This window comes from Strix uralensis, chromosome 7 (assembly GCF_047716275.1).
Source record: "Strix uralensis isolate ZFMK-TIS-50842 chromosome 7, bStrUra1, whole genome shotgun sequence".
Taxonomy (NCBI): Eukaryota; Metazoa; Chordata; class Aves; order Strigiformes; family Strigidae; genus Strix; species Strix uralensis.
The window spans coordinates 34043915-34067600 of NC_133978.1; the positions used below are offsets into that span (position 1 = coordinate 34043915).

A 23686-nucleotide genomic window follows, 5' to 3' on the forward strand; every position below is an offset into this window, starting at 1 on the left:
GCTTTGCTTGAAACATCTAATGCAGAGGCTATGTGTATATTCGTGAGAAAAAACAGTGCTGACAGGTGTACTGTTTCAGTGGTACCTCTGGGACTTTTTGTCTAGCTAATTGGGAACTCTCAGGATGAGATGGAAAACCAAGATTAGGACTAAATGAGGAATTTTTATCATAACAAAAGCTAAAGAGTGATAATGTCTTGAAACTCTGAATTAAGTCTTCACTGAGAATTTATTTTTCCTCTTTTTGTGTCCAAACACTTAATCAGTTCTAAATGTTAATGAGTGATTTGATTACTAGCATGCTACAGACATGTATGTTGATGCCATTCTAACTATTTACAAAGATTGGGGGGGTGTGGTGGTGGTGGTGGAATCTACTCCTCTGTACATTGTAACACTTGAACTCCAGGAAACAGTTTATTTGGTCATAATTCCAATCCTCTACCAACTATCATTCAGACTAAGGCACTCTTTATAGACCTTTCCCCAGTCTGTATTTCACATACCTATTTTGCTATTGCTTTCCCTTTGTCTTGATTCCATCTCATCATTGTTTTCTCCACTCTGATGAGGAACTGTTGTCTCGTAGAGTCAGTTGTGCTGCTCAGCTGTATCAGTCATCTGTCCTGAGTTTGTTATAAAAGGTTCTTTTATCCCATTTACTGAACTGGAAGAGAAAAGGTTGTCATGGTGGTGTATTGTCCTGTTCTGGTCAAGAGTTACAGCAATTCCACAAAGTAGAGGAAACAGAGATTTGAATTTTGACTTTTCAAGAGTAAACTTAAAATTGCAATTTCAGACTGAGAATTCCTGGGTTTGTCACATGTAATACATTTCCCTTCCTAGATTCTTACATAGACCAAAGGCTTATCCAGGGCAAGTTGTGGTATTCCAAATGGTTTCTTTTGGATGAAATAAACTGCAGAGCAGCCATTTTGAAATTGGTTTTGGTTGTGATCACATTTCAGACTGTGAGCTTCACATCTATTGGGTTCATAGACACAATTATTAGCATAAAAATTGAATTTCTGCTCCTGCCCTTTCCTAACTCTGGTCTTTAAAAACATAATTAAAAACCCAAAGGCTATGTAAACTATTTAGTTTATGACAGCACATGTAGAAAGAGACTAGTTGCAGTTATAGACACTTTGAAAGTATTAGGAGACTATCTAGGATAAAGTTTCAGTACTAGAGACTCACTGTTAAGATCACTGGGTAACCCGAGGAAAGCCAATAACCACAGATTTAGTTTTAGTACATGTCATCAGACGATGCGCTTAGGATTTGTCATTTTACTCTGATGCTTGGTTTCGGACAGTGATCCATTGATGAATGGAAGTCTCAGTTAAATGTTGTTTTTTTAATTATTTCCCTTAGAATATCAGGAGATGAAGAACATAAAAAATAGGTTGCTTGTGAATCACTGAATACGGTCCCATACTGCAATCAAATTTGTTAGCTTCATATGAAGAATGCAAACTTGATCAGACTCATATTATGTTTCTAAAAATAGAAAAGTATTTCCTCTGTAAAAATTATCCTTACACTCAAAACTCATTTTGAAAGTATCATCTTATATTGTCAAAATACATATACAGTTGTTACCTAGAAGATTATTTTAAATCAGCTAAATGCTTTACTTGTGTTTATTATTTTATTTATATTCTGTATAAATCACCTGAAACTTGATTCAAAGTTTTAATACTGTTCTCCATAGCTCTGGATAATTTTTTTTTTGCCACTCATTAGACTGTTGTGCAATCTCAGCAGCAAGCCTATAACCCTGGGATTTCTAAAACAAGGATTTCTGTGAAAATTCCAAACTCTAGCTGTTTGGTGTGAAAGTTAGATTTATATTCCTGTCAAGAATCCTATTGATTAGAAAGTCATAGCTGCAGGGTTGTATGTTATCTCTCTGTCTTCCTCCCTGCATGTCTTCCTCCTCCCCTCTGATGCTTTAGATCTGCTCGTCATGTGAAGTACATCCCATGCCTTGGGGGCAGAGTTTTTAGGAAATCAAAGAAACTTTACAACCCCTTTTTTTTTTTTTTTCTTTTTCCCTCCCTAGCTTAATAACAGCTGATTGTTTCTGTTTTTATGGAGGATCTTCATTATTTCTTTCTTATTTTTTATTTATAATTTTTTTAGTATACCCATCTCTGTTATATTAATTTCTGAATTGTGCTGTTAGATAGCATGAAGTACAGTGACATTTAAAATCAAAATCGGTGTTCTAAAGCAGCTTTGAGCATACATTTACATTCTATTTTGCAATGTTTCTTTAATGACAAATGATAACATTTCTTCCAAAAAGAAGTGATTTTATTTTCTTTAAGTAGGTAGCTTCAGTTGATAAAAACCTGTAATACTCTCCTAATCAGGAGAAACTGATTACAATGGTTTGATTATTCAAAGCAACCAGACTGTAAAACAATAAAACCAGATACAAATCACAATGCTTAGATCTTTTTCCCCCTTAATTTTAATACTGAAATGTAGCATTAATAATAACAGGAAAATCATACTGACTTAAAACATATTTTTAGGTGAAAACTATTACTTTAAGACAATTTTATTTAGTTTTCTGGAATATTTGATTTGTTAGGTGCTCATCTAATTCCCTCATAGAATTTTGTCTACAAAGGTTTTAAAATTTCCATAGGTTTCAGTGTATCCATATGCAGGATTATGTACACACATAACCTTTCAGGAATAGGCCTATGGAAATGTAAGGAATATGCTAAGGGGGTGTTTCAAATTTCGATATTAAATGAGGGAACTTTTACTGGATGCAAGGAAGAAAAACATGAAAGTTATAGAATTAACTGAGTAGTTAAATCATTCTTTGAGAAGTTTCAGTCTGGGCTCTTCCAAGAGATAGCCTTCATCTGGAGATGTGGTCTGTAGCTTTTGCCATGCCTTGTAAATCTGCGTAAATCTGGACATATTATGAGCATCTGGAAAGGTTGCAGGATTACAGATGTTTAGTGGAAATAGTGAATTTTTCAAATTGTCAGTTTTTGCTGCATGTACTGTAACATGTATTGCACTGTACTTCCCAGTTACAGCCATTGCTGTAGTTTGAGGGAAGGAAATCAATCTCTCTTGTCAAGTACTTTCTGCTGTGGCAGATTTTAGGCTACTGGACCTTCCTGTTGGTATTGAAACTGTATCTTTGAATGATGGGCAGGTTAGGTATAGTTTCAGTGTTTCTAAGTTTGCAGGCATAAATCAGAATAATAATTACTTTACCTAGCTGGGGAATATTAAAATGTTGAGAATGTCTGCTGTGGTGTGTAAAAAAACAAACAAACAAACAAAAAATCTAGCAGAAGACCGTCTAAGAACTAGGCAGAAACTGGGCTTTAGGACTTCTGTAATGAAGAACTGCTAGGTAGAAATAAAATATTGAGGAAAAAAATCCTTATTTTTAATATCATATTTCATAGTATATTTTATGTAGGTGTAAGAAGGATAAGTTTAAGAGTATAAAATGTATAGATCCAGAGTATTCTGGAATGAAAAAGTAATATTTTGCTCATTTTTATTCTAATAAATATTCTGACTATTCATTTCTTAGTCATACTTTTATTTTCTCTGAAAAGGCGAAATAAATAATATTTATTTATTGAAATATACTTTGTTTATTTGGTAAAATATTCACTGTATGCAAGCTTTAAAAAACAATTTAATAATGTAAGGATCTGTGCATAAATAATAAGCACTTATTGATAGTCTGATTTACATAAGAATAAGACTTAAAAATATCCAGCTGTCCTCTTCTGTATAATTCCCCTTCACAGAATGGTATAATTCCTTTTACCAGATGGAAAGGCAGGTAAAAATATGCTGGGTTATGAGTCAAATTCACCATTCTGTTGATATCACTGCAGCTTTATTTGCTGATAGCAGAGTAAATCTGTTCCCTGTTGTTTCCTCTCAGAGCTTTGCTTTCTTCTTTCCAGTAGGCGAAGAATTGACAGCAATCATATAACAAATTCACTTTATTAGAACTTCCTTTATCAAAGACAACACACACAAACCCCAAACAAAAAAACAACCCAGGGAGATTCTAGTTGCTGGAAGTTTAATAAAAAAAACTTCTATTGAAGAACTTATGTTTCCTGATAGAGGGTAGAATCCATTTAATACTAGTTACTATGGTGATGTGTGCTTTTCTAAAGTGAAGTTAGAAAGTATAATATTTCATGTTTTAAAATGCTTGAGAAAACTGTATTTTAATTTTTTTCTTCAAGATTTTTTTTTCCTTTTTCTGTCATTTGGTCATATTCCATTAGTTTTACATATCTAGTTGTGTTTGCCATGAGATGTTTTCTCCGTGTTCATGCTGAGTCGAGTCCTTGAGTTTTCCATTTAACAGAAAGCTTTGATGTACCTATTCATGTTACTCCATTAGCTATAATGTTTCAAGGAGAATTCCAGCAAAATCAGGCATGTAGATTTAGGTGGATTTAGTGACTGCCTCTGTCCTTATTTAACTGCCTGAAAATTTTAGCTTGCTTCTGTAAGGATAAGTTCAAGCCCTCAGCTAGTTCTCCAAGAGCTGGTTTGTTAGGTTGCTAAGGAGAACAATAAAATAAAACTCCCACTTCAACCTTAAATATATGTTTTACATGTACTAATTTTCTGCTCTACATGTAGTAATTATTGCCATATCTATCAAGGACTTGAGATACTTCTTTTTTTCTTTAATTCATGTTTCTGGCATCAATCATTTTTGCTTAAATTGCAGCTTTCATTTAAACAATATGTCTAATATCAAAGCTTCAGAACATGACCGAAATGCACTCTAATGGCTTAAACACTCAGAAGGCAAATATCAGGAACTTGAGACATTTGAGATTAGTTTTTAATCTAAAATTTCAAGAAAAATAAAGTTTGTGGTTTGGAACGGGCTTGTGCAGTATTTTTTTTAAATGGTTTTGGCAGTAGTATAGGTTTACTACCAGCCTTTTTGTTGATTATTTTTTGTGTGTGTGTGTGCGCTGCAGTGGGCTCACTGTCTCTCCTTTGATATATTCGGTATACGATATGTAAAGTTTATGAAGCTCTCTGGGATCTTTCAGAGTTGTGGGTTCTCTGTAAATGTGAAACAACACTTTTCTTAAACATTGTTACATTGCAAACTTACATTTTATTCAAGAAATTGCCCAACTTTGTAAAAATGGAGAACTGGAGTTTGGATGTCCTTGTTCCTAGAAGGCAGTGTTCTTGCTGAAGAAATGAGGAGCTAGTGGCTAAGGGAGCGGTTGCAAGCACTTAGCCTTGTATATTCTTGCTTTATTGTGGGTCAGTTGTGAATGCGTTAAATCTGGAGAACACTGTAATATTGATATTGCAATGTAAAACTAGTTATGTTAGCAAGATATCTCTTGCCAAGAGCTGCATTAAAAATGGTACATGTAATTTTCTTAGGTGTTCTGATGAAATATGCCTTTTATCTTTCTGAATTCAATACTAATTGTCTGGAAAATGGGGAGCAGTTTGGACGTGAGGGTTTCTCTTTCATGAGAATAAAGTAATTTTGCTTTTGGCTTCTAAGTTAGGCTCTTCCATAACTGACTGAATGCACATATATAAGTATGTCTTTTGGTTTGGCAAGCTCAACAGAGCAGAATCTACTCACCACTGGGCTTCAGATGTTCTCTAAGGTTTTTTATATTCATGATTTCCTCTCCAGGCTACCTCTAAAAATACAAGCTGCAGAGCAAAACAGACTTTCTTTAAACTTTCCAGACACTCCTGGCTGTAAAATAGGAATGCAAGCAGTGTACCTGTCTCTTGTGCCCAATTGGTTTATGTTAATATTCATGCTGGATATATATTTAAGTAATATATTTTTTGTTTCCTGTTTGAAAAACAAAAGATGTTGGATTTTTGTTCAAAATAAGTGAATCAAAATACCTTGTTTTTAAAAACTGTTCTTCCTATGCCATGGCCATGCCATTCTGTGATTGGCATTTGAATAATTTGTTTGGTTAGTCAGGATATATCAGTGAAGCAGTGGGACAGGGCAGGCTGCCGAAGTCTCTCATGGATGACATGCCAGTGAGACCTGGTTTGAATTCCAGTGCTCAAGACATATGTGTCATAAAGCAAACCTCTTATATAAAAAGTGCTAGTAATTTTTTTGTGCTAAGTGTTGCTAAAGTCCCGATTATCTAAGGATGTATAGGTAAGGTAATGCTTCTATATATTATTTTTATTATAATAGAGTAGCACAGCTGACAAGAATAGACAAGTTTGCAACTACTTTAGGTCTGAAATAGACATGTAAAGATTTAAAACTAAATAGAAGCTGAAGACAATTATTCTGCCTCTAATTAGGTATGCATTGAGCTGACTGGTATGAATTTAGGAGTAGGAGTGATGGCAATGTTTGCTCTCATACAGGAAAAGGGGAAAAGGGGAAAGCCTGTGCCACATGGAAGAATTACTGGGAAGAGGAGACGAAGGGAGATAATGACTGCCACAAAACTACTTTATTGTTGACTCTGACTTCTTGTTATCCAGTAAAGTTGTAACCTTAGTTTCTGTGCTTGTTTTTAGAAAGCGTTTGGGAGGTTTTGAGGCTGTTTCCATACAGCTAAGAAAAGGGTGAAGGGCCTTGTGGCTTGGGCTGTCTTTACATTCTGCCTAGGGCTAGCTTTAAAGCAGTCTTTCACATATCTGTGTAGCACAATACTGCACGGTGGTCTCAGACAGGGACAATGGATTGTTAAGACTTATGATTTAAGGGCATTTTTCACCATTTCAAGTTGTTGAAAATGGTGTTGGGGATGTACTGTGTTGCATCCCTTAGGGTGTGCAATGAAGGCATCTGGGAAGGCTCTCTGTGGTCAGGACTAGAACTGTAGTTAAGAGCTAGCAAGGCCGAGGCTTATGAATGTAATATAAGCCAAAATCTGTATGAACAACTCTTCCTATAAAGCAATCAGCACAGTGGGAGGTGCATGCGGTTGCACCGTCTCTTGGCACTGCTTCTTTGAGAAGATGTAAAAGGAGACTGAAGCATTTCTTGTAAAACAGCCAACATAGTGTTGTTCAGATTCCAGAAAAAACTTGTAGGAGGTTGCTGACAATGGAGACCAGCTTCTTTTCAACATGCAATTCTACTGGCCAGTTGTCTCCCCCAATTTGCATGAAGCAAATACCCCCATGGTCTGTTTTTTTCTGTCCAGATAAGGTGCTGGGGTCTCCACAAATCATAAATACATTCAGTTTGAGTATCATGGTCACTAACTCCATTAACCATTAATATAATTATTCTGTTCGTTTCATGCTGCTATGGTTGGATTATAAACTGTGATTGTTCACGGGAGCCATAATTAATCTCACAGATCATAAATTGTCATGTATAGGATAACGTCTGTGAATTATGCTAGCAGAGTACTTTTTACTACTCCTTATTAATGAACTTCTGTGCCTTGATATAGCCAGGCACTCTGTGCGTGACCTAACCATTTTACATTTCCACTGTTCACTATACCTGCGGTCAGATTCCAGCTCTTCTTCATACAGTAACAGCTTGTCCATCTGATATCCTGTATGTCTTACACCTGGTCAATATTCTGATCCAGTCATTTTCTGTCCAGAGAAACTGTATGCACACTTAAGTCCAGCAAATGGTTTCAGTCAGTAGCTCCCAGTCATACAAAACACTCACATCTAGGTGAGCATACAGGTAGCTAAGAAGGTCTCCAGCTGACTCACCCCTAGGCACCTAACTGCAACCTGTTTGCCGTCTGGGCAGTTCTGATAGTCATTCTGGATTTGGGAATTCTACTCGAGCAACTGAGTATCTAACAATTTGGTGGTGAGATAAGAAGCATTACAGCACATATGTCTCTGTTGATTTGGGCTCTGATCCATTCAGTTTTGATGCTTTTCTTGTTCCGTTACATCCCTCTTAAGGAGACAGTGAAGTTGGAGTCCTCTCCCTAGTTAGCTGCCTCTTTCAAGTCTGTTAAATCTTTCTTTTCAAACTTTACTCCATAAAATTAACTCCTGAAGATTTTTTTTTTTTTTTTAGGAGTTAAAAGGCAATGCTTAATACTCCATCTTTTCCTACCCCAAAAGCCCACTTCAATTTTTAAGAGTTAGAATATTTGCTGCAGGCAGGGGAGAAAAAAATAACACAGATTTGCAGTGGAGCATGAAGTTGTTGGGGCTTTGTACTGCTTTGGTTAAATATAAGGTGTTCTCTTTATAGAAGCAAAAGAAAGTAATTGATAGCTTTTCTGGCTACTCATTCTGCTGTCATCAGAAAAAATCCTTCAGCTGAGTTGTGACTGGCAAAACCGGATATTTGAGGAAGCTCTTTTTAAACATTCTAGTATATGCTGCCATATTGTAACTGATTAAACTCAGTGTATGCGATGTTATAGTAACAACCCTCTGCATCAGTATTATTATTGCTGACTACTGCTACCTGAGTCAGTTTTGGACAATTAACTGTGGAGCAGAAGGGAGGAAAGTGATATTTCCCTTGTGGAAGGGGAATATCTAAGGAGAGTTTTTTTCAAAGATCTAAGAGTAAACACTCCTACAAAACTTTATGGAGGACAAAACATTTTCAAGGTGAGTATCTTCCAGAAAACAAATGTTGCTAGTAGAGTTTTTCATGGGCCCTTTATCTAGAACAAAAAATTTGAAATATATGCTTATTTTTGCCTATGTCAGTTTTAGTATATGTATGCATTTGAGAAATCAATGCTATCAGAGTGATTTTAATTTTTTGGTCTTCCTAAAGAGATCTTGGCTGGTATATGAGGTACAGATCAGCCTTAAAAATGGTTTATCAAGATTTTATGTATCATTGTTGGTTTTTTATTCTGTAAAAGAGCTGTGGAGGAGAGCCAAACAGTTTCCTGACATGCCCTCATCCTTGCTCTTGCTCATAGTCCATATCAGCATCTTAGACAAAGGCAGTCGTAGGGAGAGGGGAGAAGGGAAATAAGGCAAAAGAAGGGCTTACAGCAGTATTATTGTCACCTTGATCAAAACTGTATTTTTTTAAAAATACATTTTTGGCTGTGTAAAGCCACCAGTTTTCAGGTGTTTCATAAGCAAGCAGGTTCTTCTTATTAGTTTTCAATTTTGGGTAGGATGAATCAATCAAAATATTCAAAATTGTGACTGAAAAAAATACATAGAATGATATTGGATCATGACAATGATAACAGCAACAACAAGAAGCCGATCAGGAGACAAGGCAGAATGTCTGCCAGATTCTAGGAGCCATACACCCAAATAATAATGTGACAAAGAGTCATAAGCATACTGCTCGCCTGATGGGTAGTGAAAGCTTTGTGAATATTTCCAGGAAACCTTCCTCCTCCCTTGACTTCCCAGGAATCCCACTTCTCCATTGCAAGATGAGATGCTGTGCTGGGTGTGCAGCTCTGTCCCATGATGTCCTGCTGTTGTTGGCCTTGTTGACTTGGTGGCCCCCACAAGTGCTTTGGATTAATCAGCTGCTTCTTGCCGCAGTGCAATGCAACTGCTCATTACTTACAAATGGGCACCAACATGTGATGTTAAGTAGCAGATGCTGATAGACTATTTTGATTACTGCATCTTGGAGGTACATTAATTGTTTATGATCTTCTTTGTACAGTTTCACTCTTCTCCTGTGGTTTCTACCAATGATAACATTTTCTGGTAGAAGTGCTTAAAAGTGTTCTAGTAAAAAAGTCTTTATAAAATTATTTCACAGAATCACAGAATTCTCTAGGTTGGAAAAGACTTGAAGATCATCCAGTCCAACCATTAACCTGACATTGACAGTTCCCAACTACACCATATCCCTCAGCGTTATGTCAACTCTACTCTTAAACCCCTCAAGGGATGGGGACTCCACCACCTCCCTGGGCAGCCCATTCCAACACCTAACAACCTGTTCTGTAAAGAAATGCTTCCTAATAGCCAGTCTAAACCTTCCCTGGTGCAACTTGAGGCCATTACCTCTTGTCCTATCGCTTGTTACTTGGTTAAAGAGACTCATCCCCAGCTCTCTGCAGCCTCCTTTCAGGGAGTTGTAGAGGGCGATGAGGTCTCCCCTCAGCCTCCTCTTCTCCAGACTAAACAACCCCAGTTCCCTCAGCCGCTCCTCGTACGACATGTGCTCCAGACCCTTCACCAGCTTCATTGCCCTTCTCTGGACACGCTCGAGTAATTCAATGTCCTTTTTGTAGTGAGGGGCCCAAAACTGAACACAGTAATTGAGGTGCAGCCTCACCAGGGCCGAGTACAGGGGTAAGATCCCTTCCCTGTCCCTGCTGGCCACGCTGTTTCTGATACAAGCCAGGATGCCATTGGCCTTCTTGGCCACCTGGGCACACTGCTGGCTCCTGTTCAGCTGGCTGTCAATCAACACCCCCAGGTCCCTCTCTGACTGGCAGCTCTCCAGCCACTCCTCCCCAAGCCTGTAGCGCTGCTGGGGGTTGTTGTGGCCCAAGTGCAGCACCTGGCATTTGGCCTTATTGAAGCTCATGCAGTTGGCCTTAGCCCATTGTTCCAGCCTGTCCAGGTCTCTCTGCAGAGCCTCCCTACCCTCGAGCAGATCAACACTCCCACCCAAATTTCCCCTGAATCATTCTTGGTAACACTGTGTTGGGGAGGTAGCAAAATTTTTTTCAGTATTTTATTAGAGAGAAAGGAGAATTGATCCATTTTCATTAAATGATTATCAACAGAAATGAGGTTTGGATGGCTGAAGTTTGAAGAGAGTAGTTTTATTGTAAAAAGCATTATGATTTAAATACAGACATTGATTTCATTATGCAGAACTGGTATTTCATTATGTACTGTTAGACTTTAAATACTCTGTAACAGAAACTCCAATTGTGAGCAAAACAAGTAATTGTTCTGGGCCACAGGTATATTGAGTTTTGATACAGATGATGTGGTTTCTTTTCATTTGAAACTGATCTGTAAAAATGAGGTAATTTCAAAGGAAGCTCAGCTGTTTCTGCACATAGATAATTTTGCATGTTAATGTAAATTCTGGCTTTTTTGTGACAGGGAAGATTCCATGGTGAGCTTATTAAATAGTACTGGATGTCCCCCAAAACAGTTTTTGTGTTGGTTTGGTTTTTTGGGTTTTTTGTTTGTTTTTTGTTTTAAGTAAGGCTGTTTCTTCCTGAAATGACAACACTCACTGAGGCAGAAGGCATCAATTCTCAGTAAATGATGATGCTTTTTAAATGACTGAAAATAGGATTTTTTCTTTTTTAATGTAAAGAAAAATCCTTTTAAATAAAAATGAGTAAGCAATTATTGATATGTTCTATACTTAGTATGTCTGTATATTCTTAATATCCATAATTTTCTAAGATACTTGATTAAATGTAGTCTGAACTTTATTAAAATGGATTTAATTTTAACTATAAAATAGCTTTGTAATTATATCCAGTAGGAAGTATATATATATATATAGGAATTACTTCAGTAAAGTTGTCTCTTGAAATATCAAGCCATTTTACAAATAAAATAAATTAAAAACATTAGGATATTGCCTGTCAAGATAACAATTTCCCTTACTATTTCAGTATGTGGAAAATTCAAAATATAAACCTAATGGGAGGTTTAACCATCATTTAACCATTAATTTAACCATCACAACATGTATTTCTTGACCAGGTGTAACAGATATAACACAAATCTCTCATACTTCAGGTTTTGCTTTTTAGGCTGGGCAGAGAAAGTGTTCAAGGAACATTTACAATGAAAAGAATATTTTTCAATAGAGTCTGTATTAAATTTGCAATTTTAAAAAACAACAGCAGGTTGAATGATATGAAGGTGATACTGATTTTATTAACTGACAGGGAACTGAAAATATTAGCTATTACGGAGTTCTCTATTGAAAACAGTTTTGTAATAATAGAGTAAACATTTAGTAGCTTTAAAGTGGTTGTGTTGTTGGTGCTGCGTAATCCAGCAAATTGGTCACATAATTTTGGCCAGGAATGAGCAAAGATTTAAGAGACTACTTTAGTGTGTCTGTTGTCAGGGTTTGTGCTATCCAAGTCAATACCTTGCAGTGGATATACTGCTATACCTAGTTCAATCATGATTTGCAGGAATTAATTTGTATTGAATGCAGAAATATTTAAAGCAGGAAGAATATATTGATGATAAATCTTTGCTCAGGCCTACTGTTTTGTCTTATGAAATGAGAATGGATCTGCATGAAAGATTTTTATTTCAAGGGAAAGCAGTTTTCTAATGTAGACCTGTCCTGAAGGTCTACGTTTTACTTTCAGTGAGCAAGTTTAATGTATATAGTAAAGCAAACATTTAATTCTTTTTAATGAAACTAATTGTGAATTTAATGAAATAGATTCTGTTAATCTTAATTTCTTCGTAATAGATCTACTGTGCATGTGACTTTTCTAAGCCCTTGAAAATTGCTTCAATATTCTCAGGTTTTAACCCTCAGATTAAATATTATCCACTGTGCAGTGTAGATCTGAGTTTATAATTTTCATCTGATAGGCCATCAGTGTGGTAATTAGTAACTGGTACAAGGCTTGTTAGAGTTGAAATAAACATCTGGTTTAATCAATTTGTCATTAAGCTAGTACCAGTATATAGGTAGCAGTGGGAAAAAGAAAATACCAGTGTGATAGCTCATAGCTCTTTGTAACCTATCAACACATAGATAAGTTTGAAATTAAAATAGTGCCTCTTTATGTTGCTTGATATGGATTGCTCAGTACTCAACATGCACAAAATGCCATGTCCTATTTTTATTTTAAAATCTGTTTTCGAAAATCTTACAAATAAGTAAAAGAAATTAAGCTATGTTGTGATGAAGACCCTGTCTATCAGCTTTGACTTGTGATATTTATTAATTTTATTTACTGAGGAAGGGGGGAAAAAACCCTCAGTTTTTATACAGCAATAAGGAAATGCTAGGTCAGATGAATACTGGTGATGCTATTTGTTAGAAATCTCCTGGTGATGGAAAGATTGCTTTTCTTCTCCTCTTATGGTGTCTAATAGAAGTAATATGCATCTTCCTACTGCTTTTTTCATTTTCTGTTTTCTTTTTCAGTTAATTGTATACCTTTACATATAGATGAAAATTTAGCTGCAATAGGTATATTTCTGGTTTTAAAGTGAAAACATTTTCTTTCACTTTGTTGCCAGTTATTAGTTTTAAATTGCTTCAGTAGTTGCTGAGAGTGTTAAAGTAAGTTTGCGCATAAAGAATTAAAATTATGTATAGATAGAACTAAGGAATATATTTTGGTATTAAGACATGGGAGTGAGAAATGCATTACTTCTATTTCTTTTTCCACGAAGCTGATGATAATTACATAGACTAAGCACATCAATTACACAGTGCTAAATCATGCTTGGAGAGTCCTCAATTTGGGGAGCCTTCCAGTTACAATGAACTTGCATTCTGCAGTTTTATGTGCAGGTATCTAGAAGTCACACAGGTTTTCTTATTTATTATACCTTCTTTCCATCTCAACTCTGTATCTGCAGCTGTTGCAGAAGAGCCCCATGTTCTCATGCTTCCCAAGTAGAGGCAGTGCTGGAAAAACTTTCTGTCATGCTAGCTTCTATATTAATGATGGGCCAACTAAAATGATATATTCTTTTTATTCTGTTATGAAGATAATCATACTGCATGCAACACTTTAAAGAGCTGCTTAGAAGACAGTAGGTATTTGAATTGTAGTTCAACAACTAACATAAAGAAAAATAGGGGTCTATAAAGTTTATGTTGTTTCAGAAATGGAGTTAAAGTCCTAGTCTATAGTTGATTGGTGAAATCTGATGTGATTACCTAAATTGTTATTCTTCCTTACTGCAGATTTGTCTATTTAAGAGGAATATTTCTTTCACTCCTGTTTAAAAATCTGGAGATAGACTACCCGAGGTAATGAATTCTGCAGGGTGACCATATGTAAGCACGTATGCTTTAAACATCCTATTTTCTTTGCCTTTTCTTTCTTAGCTTGGATTATAATGTGAATGACAAAATAAACAAAATATGAAAAGCCAGTAAGTTAAAATAAACATTATTACTGAAATGTAGCTGTAATATTTTACCTTTTATAATATAAACTCACAACATTTGACACCAAAAGCAAGTTCTCCATCATATGCGAGGTATTTTCAGGGAACGATAACTGATAGGGTAACAACAAATAGCACAGGACCAACCCTATCTGTACTCACCAGCTAAAAGATAATGATGTCTTAATATTAGAAATACTCCCTTATTCTTTCCTTTTTTTGTACTGAAGAATCACCTTTGGAAAGTATAAAATATAAATTAAGCTGCATAACCTTTTCATGCTTTGAGCTCTATATTTATTTTTTTTTGTGGATGTATTGAAAAGTTATTGGTATTCTTTATCTGTCTTACTAGATAATGGGGCTGGGGAGCTTGATTACAAAGGAATAAATCAGTCCAAGAGACCTGATGATATCCTAAACTTCAACAGTGAAGCCTGAGTGGTTTGTTAGATTATCACTTCAGAGGGATTGATTTACAGCTTTAGTTCTCCATCTCCATCTATTATTTTTATATTACATGAAAAGGAATTCTTCAGCAATTTAAAGAAAGAACAAAGTACTAGAAGTCAAAGCAAATACTTGTCTAGAAAAGAAAAAAATAGCGATAGGAGTCTGATTTAGAATCAAAGCAAATTTATCAGGTCTGAAAATCTGACCTGCCACAACACTTTCACTCACTGTTACGCAGAACAATGATAAATCTAGGAATATTAAATTACAGCAGGAGTCCAAAGGGAGAGCAGGGAGATTGCCAAAATGGCACACTGTCCTGGAAGAAAAGTTGTTGAGCTGCTCACAGAGAAGTGATAAGAATTAAAGTGTAAAGTAACAGTCAGATATGTTAAAAGAGGTTTAATAAATCATATTTCATAAAGAAGGTTTAACTTTAGAAATAAAAAATTTTGTCCTGGAAATGAGTTCTTACAAGATCCAGAAGGAGATGAGGGCAGCAACTACTTTTAAGCAGATGCTTCAAAATGACTTTCTAATCCTGTTCTTATTTAGATCATTTTATCCTTTCTTATGTAGACTTGATTTAATCACAGATTTTGACCCCAATTCAGATAAATATTTAAAAATGTGATAACACCTTGTTACTTAAGTTTAAGAGGAGATATTTCCATGATTTGGTGAGAATTTGGAAACATAGTTTACTTTTACTTTCTCCTGCTCTTGGGAGGCTAATTGGAAATTGTTATGCACAGAACAGCAGCAAGAATTTCACAAAACTAATTGACAAAGTTCTTCCCATCCACTCTTGATACTTTGTTTCTCTTCAGTCGTTCATTTTCCTTCTCTTTATTATTATTTTTTGTTTCATGGACTTGATAAAGGTAAGGCTTTTTGAGGTAAGGTAATGTTGAAGGTGACAAATGATGATTGTAAAGAATGAAAAAATATATAAATCAGTCCATGTTGAACAGAAAGATTGCCTCCTCTCTATGAATAAAAGAAGAGGTAACAGCACATCTAAACAGATGAACAACTTTACTGCTGTTCAGTGTCATCCACATAAAAGTAAAATACCTCTAAGATTCAGAAGTGGGAATTCTGTAAATCCATTCTTTGGGGAAGATATGCATTATTATTTTTTATGTGGGCTTTTTTTTTTTTTTTTAAGAAAATGCATTTATTGTTGAATTGTTCTTAAGGATTTTTTCACCTCTTTCTGTTGTATTTAAACCTCCCTGACATGTATAAAATCAAATGCATTTTCCAGCCCTGCTTTTAGGGTGGAAAAAGGATAAAACTTCATTATGGTTTTTTTCTTCTTAATGCTCTTGTCTTTTTGTCATTGACTTTCATGAAACCTTTCCTATGCCATTAGTTTATTGCTTTTGTTCCTGCTTTTTTCAAAAATGGTTAACTACATGATTTAATAAATGGTTTGACATTTACCCTTTGGAAGCTTTGATTAGAGCTTTCTCTGTGCTCAGTTTTGTAGAATTGTATCTGCCTCCTTTTCATTGTCTACTCAATGTTCTTAAGTATTTCTATGCAGTTAAAGTTATGATAATATCGTAGATTTTTCTGAGACTTAGTTGTTATGCCACAGGATGTTGATTCTTTTAACTGTCATATTCAAACCCATGCATACTCTATATTTGACCTCAGCTTTTACCTTTGACACTTTAATTTCTGCAACCTAGAAATCTCTGGTCTCTTGTCATTATTATGTTTGTATCATACGAAATTTTCTGCAACACAGATGTCATTTAAGTACTGACCTTAAAATAAATTACAGGGAATGTTCAGCAAACAGTAGTTCTTTCATCGGGGCAAAGAGAATGAAAGAAATGGTGACTAACTTAATAGTGATAGAAGTTCAAATTAAATTATTTCAGATAAATGCAGGCCTAGAAACAGAAAAGAAGCATTGAACAGTACGACCGAAATATTAGTCTGGTACACTTCTTCCTCCATAGCAGATATATTGAACTATACACCAGATATATCCAGCTTTATGTTTCTAAACAGTATATTGTATCCAATTTTTTGCCTGCTCATAATATGGTAGATTATCATATGTTTTATTAACACTGTAACACTGTAATAAAAGCTACCAGGTAACATTTTGTGTGAGTATTTTCTTCTGCAAATTCCAGTCATAACTGGAAGTCATGAATATTCCTACAGAAAACTGTACTTCTGTCTTCCAGAATCCAAGCCTAATTACCAAAATTTCCTTCTGTTATAGCAGTAGGTAGTATGATGCACTTTTTTTTTTTTTTTTTTCCTTTCTTTTCTTTCTCTCTCTTCTCATGCTGCATAGGTCTTATCAACTGGAGTGGACAAAAACTAAGATTTGTCCTTGTTTTGGAAATCTTAATTTTTATTTTTTTTTTTTTTTTTTCAAAATGAGAGGGAGACCGTATCTTTCCTGGGAAAAAAAATCAGGAACACCTGCACTTTGTTTTTAAAACAGAATATTTCACAGTAGTTCTTGTGTAGTTCTTATGAGTAGCTTATGTGAATTAGACATTTTCTCTTTTGTGTGTGTGTGTGCTCATTCTTCTTTGATAGTAAATGAATAAACAAGTCCAAGATTGCTTATAAAATATTCTGCCATTTCAAAAATGATGTGGTGCTTAAGACACTTCTCCAAAGCCACTTTTGAAGTAGAACTTTGAAATGACAGGGTCGTTTCAGTTATATTTATTTTTAAAGTAAAGAATAAAAAAAGAGCATGAGAGAAAGAAGGTGGAAAGATTAAAATTGTAGTACAGAAGATGCCATTTTTTTCCAAGCCTGTCTTGTGATGGTCACTGGAGAATTCTAAAATTACACCTTTAGATTCGATCCAAGAGTGAAATGTTTGTTATAATGCATTAGGATACTCTGCAAACATAAAATTATCGTAGAATGAATTATTTGGATTTTTTCCACTCTGATCTTCCCAGAAGAGCATTCACCTCAGAGTGCATTTCTTCACTGTGCTCTCAGTTGATTTCTTGCTCTTATTTATGGAGAATGTGACAAGTACTTTGTTTTTCTGACATGATGGACCATTTCAGTCACCAGAATTGTGTTTCAAGTGATATTAAAATATTTTGCATTTCTAATTTCTGGGTAATATTACAAATTATAACATCACTTTTGCATAAATTAGAAACCCAATCAGTAAACAAGTGAGGAAAAAGACCTTAGGAATATGAGAACAATTGAGGGCAGGACTGCATTTTAAACAATTTTAAATCACTATCATAATGCAGAAAATATATATATATATTACTAATGAATATTGTAACTGAATTTTTCCTCTTAAGTATTAATTTTGAGATTATCTCTGTGTTAAAAAAAATCAAAATATTTCACAATATTATAACCATTGGCTAAATTATTGGACTGAGGGACTTTATTATTCTTTGACTTAAGCAAAATGACTTGGGACAGATTTTCATGCTGGCATGCAGAACAAATTTAATTCAAACTGAGATGAAAGGCGGTTAATGTAATTGTAGCCTATTATCCTATGCAGGCTTGAGTTAAGAAGCAAACCAACAGACAGTCAGAAAATGATGGATAGAAAATAGAAATGCTTGAGGCTGGTGAAATAGAGACTTGTGAAGGGATTATACCGTAACTGTTCCCACACAATCTCTGCATCAGTAATATCCCACCTCTACCGTATGTTTGGATTACTAAACAGGATTTTTTTTATGCCTCCTGGGTTCTCTTTATTTTTCTCTGACGTCAAAAAAGGTCCTCGTTTAGTAAATTTCAGTACTCTGTAATCCTGATTTCCCCCCCCCCCTTAATCTCCGCTTTCATCAGTCCTAGGGATGTGGTAAAGCATTCTGTAACAGCACTTTTTCATTTTCTTTTTTCTTTTGTTCTTGCATTTACTATCACAAAAAGTCAAGTGGTTAGTCACATAAACAGTTAAAGTCTTTGATCCTGAGCGTGTCTGTGGGGCTCAGTACTAGCAAGAAGATATTATTTTACTAGAGTATTTCATTAAAAAATAGTAAATAATAATCAGTTCAGGTTTTTCACCTGTAAGAGTGGGTGTTTTGTTTAGCATAGTCCTTTGGAAGTAGCACATTTCAGGTGATCAGGTGCTTTTTTAGGACTGCATTCTGATAATTTACCTCTTTTTTATTATTCCATACTGTTTTTCAGTAGTCAGTATTTGTTTTTTTGGAATACATATGAAATTTTGCACTGAAAGCTTTTAAAAATCAAAAAGGCACGTCTCAGTCTCCTTAGAATAGCTATGAAAAGGTGCTAAGTTTTGGAATACTTTGAAACTGGTTAGTTACAAAAATATTTCATCCAGTTTTCTGCCCTTGGCATAGCCCAGGATGCAAAGAAAGCACCTTCTTTCCCATAAAATAACTGATGATACCTAGTGTAATACATACATCTCAGGTAATTTTTGCAATAACTACTTTAAGCATCTAGTGTGATGCTTACAAAATATAGGAGATCAATGACTAATCAGAAGTCCAGCTAAATCTGCTGTCTGATAGCCTCTTTGTAGAGGGATTGAGTCTTTGAGGTACATGGGCTGGACTTTTTTGAGGAGTGTAGGCTTTAGCTTTTCCAGGCACTCCCAGCTGGGATGCAAGAATTTTCTCATCCATTGCAGGTTATATCACCATAGCTCTTACAATAGCTAAATTTTTTTTTTTCCTTTTTTTTTTTTGCCCCTCATTCTGTCATTGTTTAGGGTGAGATTTTGTGCATTTGAGAAATGCTTTGTTCTGTGAATTGCCCTTTGGGAAGTCATTGGGGTTACTTACAGAGTTAAAGGCTCTGTTCTGTGCTGTACTCACACAGGAGCAAACATTGCTTTTCATGGTAGTACTTGGCAGCCTGCCTATCAAAACCAATATGAACATAGTTTGAAAGGATCAAGACTGACAGACCAGGACTCCTGTTATGAAATACTTCACAGTACCGTGCCGTAAGGCTATAGTGTCATTTTAGTCAAATTTTCTTTCTTTTTTTACAGTAATTCCTTTTAAGTTTTCTTCTTAAAGGGCAGGTAACTTTTTGAGGAGAGTCAGCCAAGACTGGAAGTGTTGGCAGATATAGTATTGTTGTTGCAACATAGACAGTAACGTTCATTTCCACTTATTTGGCACTTCATAAAGAACTTTCAGTGTCATCTCTGCTCCAGAAAATTAATGAGATTATGTGCTATAATGGACTAGTGGAGATTGGTCATTTTCCTATGAAGAGCCCCAGAGAAAAGCGAATGTATGTATTTATCTTCATACTTTATCCAACCACCCATACTCTTTCATGTGTTCTGTTCTTAATAGAAATTTCTGTATCTCTTGGACTGGTGTCTTTTTAAAAAAGTCAAATAAAAGGTGGTGGGGTTGATATCCTGGGTATTAAAAATGACTTAAGAAGAGGCCAGACATGGTTATAATGGAACAATGGTAGGCAATAAGGCATGAATTTGATAGACTTTGCTATGCAGAAATAGGGTAAAGTAGGTTCTTTTGGGCAGGAAAATAACTTATCTATAAATCTATCCAATATGTTATTCTGATATTGATGTGGTCTGATGGACCATTTAGCTCCATGGAATCTTAGTGAAAATAAAATCAGTGTTACACCGAGGAGAACTTTATATTAAAAATGATTGCAAAAGAAACTGCTTATGTGTAGGGATGCAGATTCATGAATACTGTTGTTGATATTAAGTTAACATTTAATACATTTCATCAATTCTCATATTTTTAAAAGAATGAAACGTAAATTTTGTGAACTGTTCACTGATTTTCACAAAGTAAAAATTCAGGAGGAGCTGCATTTCAGTTTGAGAGGTCATAAATATTCATAAACTGTGGATGATTATTTTATAATTGCTTCCATCTAATTCTAGCTAAAAGGAAAGAAACAGTTGAGAAAACTATGCTAATATTTCTTGGAGATGTGGTTCAGGTCAGTGTAAACATGGCGTCTTATTTTGAACTATCTGGGATATTTCTAACATTTACTTTCTTAGGGTTGGAGAGATGTCTGAAATAGGTCAAAATGTGAGAGAAGAAATGTGCATTTTTCTCCTCCCCCCCACTTTGAAAGAAGAGTTTCTGGTAGGAGGGAAGTCTGCTTTTCCAAGTTCACCCTTTTACATATATAAAAGTTTGTGTGTATCACTGCCAAAACCATGGTCATTCATAGAGAAAGGAGAGTACCAGAAGTAAAGGGTAAGGCCACAGACATGAGTTTTTCTGAATCAGAGTAAGCAACATCAAATCATTGGCATGTGAAGTCTTTGATTCCTGAAGATTAACGAAGATTATTTTTTTACCCAGATAGTTCCAGATGATGGCTATAGATTACTTAATTGTTGTATAGAAAAAGAGATGAAAATATAATCTAGAGTCTATTAGAAAATCTTAAATTATCTCTTAATCATTTTCTCTTAATTATATAATTATGTGACAAGTTTGTCACCTGTTTGAAAGTTTATTTTCTCTTGTAGTGCAATGTATTTAATTATTTGAAATATTACTTCAAAGAGTGTATAAAAGCCCTATAATATTTATTCATGATCTTGCAGGGAAGAAGGATTTAAATAGCATGAGGGAAATCTGGAAATGGAAAATTTTCTTATGAAGCTACAATGTTTTTCTTTTGCTGAGATCAGCCTAGATTTAAAAAAAAAAAAAAGTATCGCTGGCCTAGATCTCTTTCATGAGTTATATGAAGAGGAGACAAATTGATCTGTAGAAAAAACATTGTCTCAAGACATCATTATATGCACTTACAAGAAGAAACAAATAAATCATTTTCCCACATTATTAAAAAGTCCTAACTGGAAACATAAATCCTAGTACCTTTTACCCTTTTTAGGTTATCAATATCTTAAGAGGTAGGCTGATAATTCTTTATATCTAAAGCAGAAAGTTTGGTCATGACTGGAAGGATCTTGGCACTGAGAAAAGTGAAAGCATCCAATTTTTACATTAGAATCAAAGATGCTTTATTTATCTCGAAAAAAATTGAGAAAACTATTCACATACTTCAGTATTAATGGAGAACATTGGGGCAACATAGTGCAATATCAGTACAGTCAAAAAGCAGACCCTTAGCTATAAGAGGAATATATTTGCATTTATAGATTATTAGTTTGTGTATTTCACTGCAGCAAAATAAAGATAAAGATTATAGCAGGATAAAAAATACAGTACTAGAAATTAAACAAACCTATTCTCTGAAAATCACAAAGCACTTATAACTTTGCTGACAATACATATTTTTCTTTAAATATATTATTTGAGCTCAATAATTGCATCTGAATCTTAGTATTTCTGCAGGAGAATGATGCTGCTTCTGAAACTTTTAAACATGCTTGAACTCTCCATATGTGACCCAGGCTGGTGCAGCATAACTGTGCTGCTTGTGAGGTCGCTCACTTTCATTGCTGTTGACCATTTCTGTTTAACTGCTGTTGATGGTTAGAAGATGTGGCTGTTCTTTTGGCAGTTCTGTGTAAAAGGTATTGAAACTAAGCAAGCCTAAGTCAAGAGCTGGGGATTTTTGTTCTCTTGCATCCAGATCCAGTGTGAATTGGTATTTCAGGTATGTCACTCACTGTTCTGGACCAGTTAATAACCCAAGAACAGCTGAGGTTGGTGCTTCCATCTGAGAGTCACCACTCTTGAGCTGAAAACCTGAAGTTTCTATGACGTCATTTCCAAAATGTTCTGAATTACAGCCAATCAGTTATTGACTATAGTTAAGCATATACCTCAGCTAATTTTCTTATTGCTTAAAAGGTACTTTTAGAATAGGAAGTTCTGAATGACTTTCAAGAGGGGGTAACCAACAAGCAGGGTGATAAATACATGTGTGTGAATCTGTGGTGAGCTCAGTGTTACTGCATTGTTATTACTAAAAGTTCATCAGCTATCTCATAAGTATCTGGAAGAGCCGAAGTCACAGCACCTTGGGCATATTTGTAATGCTGAGGATGTAGTAATATAGTAGTATGTATTAATACTTCACAGTCCACTTATGCCACAGGCTTGACCATGTGATTAGAGATGTCTTAAGTTTAGCTTTACAAACACTGTTTGAACTTTTGTTACAAGGTGTCCCAAGTAACCAAATTATGTTATTTTAAATAGTATTCCAGTATTCAGAAACCCCATAGCATCATACCATTGTGGTACCAGGAAATCAGAGTGAAAACAGGATCCTGTTGTGCAAGATCAGGAACTGGGGCAAGGCGATCAGGAGCAAAATTAACAATGGAGGACAGCAGGACCAAGACCACTGGCTAGATAGGGGACAGAATGACAAGTCCAGGCTAGAACAGAGTTTAGCAGAAGTTGAACGGTAGTCCTAGAAGATATTCTTGCTCATCTAAAAGCTGGGGCAAGCCACCAGTCAAAGCCCAGGGATAGTCTGCTAAGTCCATTAGTCTTTATTTATCAGGAGCCTCTTGTAGATGCAATGCTGAGAACCTAGGCAAAAGCCCAGGCCTGTTTATGACCTGCTGTAGATCAGAAAGATGACAGCTCTTCCCCAGACTCTGTGGAAGTGGTCTGTATTAATTTGCAAGGACAAAATACGAGGTAAGGATCGTAAATACATACTCAGTATAGTTGACAATCTAGGCTGGAACAACATACAACTGCCTCAGGAGGGGATTAGTTGAATTAGTTGAATAAAAGAATGCTGTCCTTTAGAATGGTCTCACATATATTTTTGTTTTTAATGCCAAACTTTCAGTGAAGACAAACTCAGCTAGAAGAAAGACCAGCTGTAGTTAGTTTACCCTTCCCCTGTCCCTCTGTTTTTGCTTCACTTTTAATTGAAAGGAAAGGTTTACCAATTAGTGGTGGCAACAGAACTGCCAAAAATTCTGGTTTCATGATCAAAAGTTAGATGAACTGTTATAAGAATGTTTCCAAATAGCGAATCTAGAAAGCTATAGATCTAGGTTGGTGTTATATCCTGGCAGTTTTCTTTAGGTGAAAAGCTTGAACATATACCCTTCCTTAAGGGAGATCCCAGGAAGCACAATAAAATTAGACATGTCTATATTCCTCTACTGCCAGTTTCTTACCTTTAAGGTTGGAAGATCATACATATTTCTAAGCTTCAACATAAGGTCATTTGTAAACTCTGTCTTCAAAAAAGTGTTTCATTC

At 35.3% G+C, this 23686-nt stretch overlaps 1 protein-coding gene across 5 annotated transcripts in view; it reads left to right on the forward strand.

Annotated features, from left to right (window-relative positions):
• Positions 1-23686, forward strand: part of ATRNL1 (attractin like 1) — a 576314-nt gene that overhangs the window by 162110 nt on the left and 390518 nt on the right. The window lies entirely within an intron of this gene.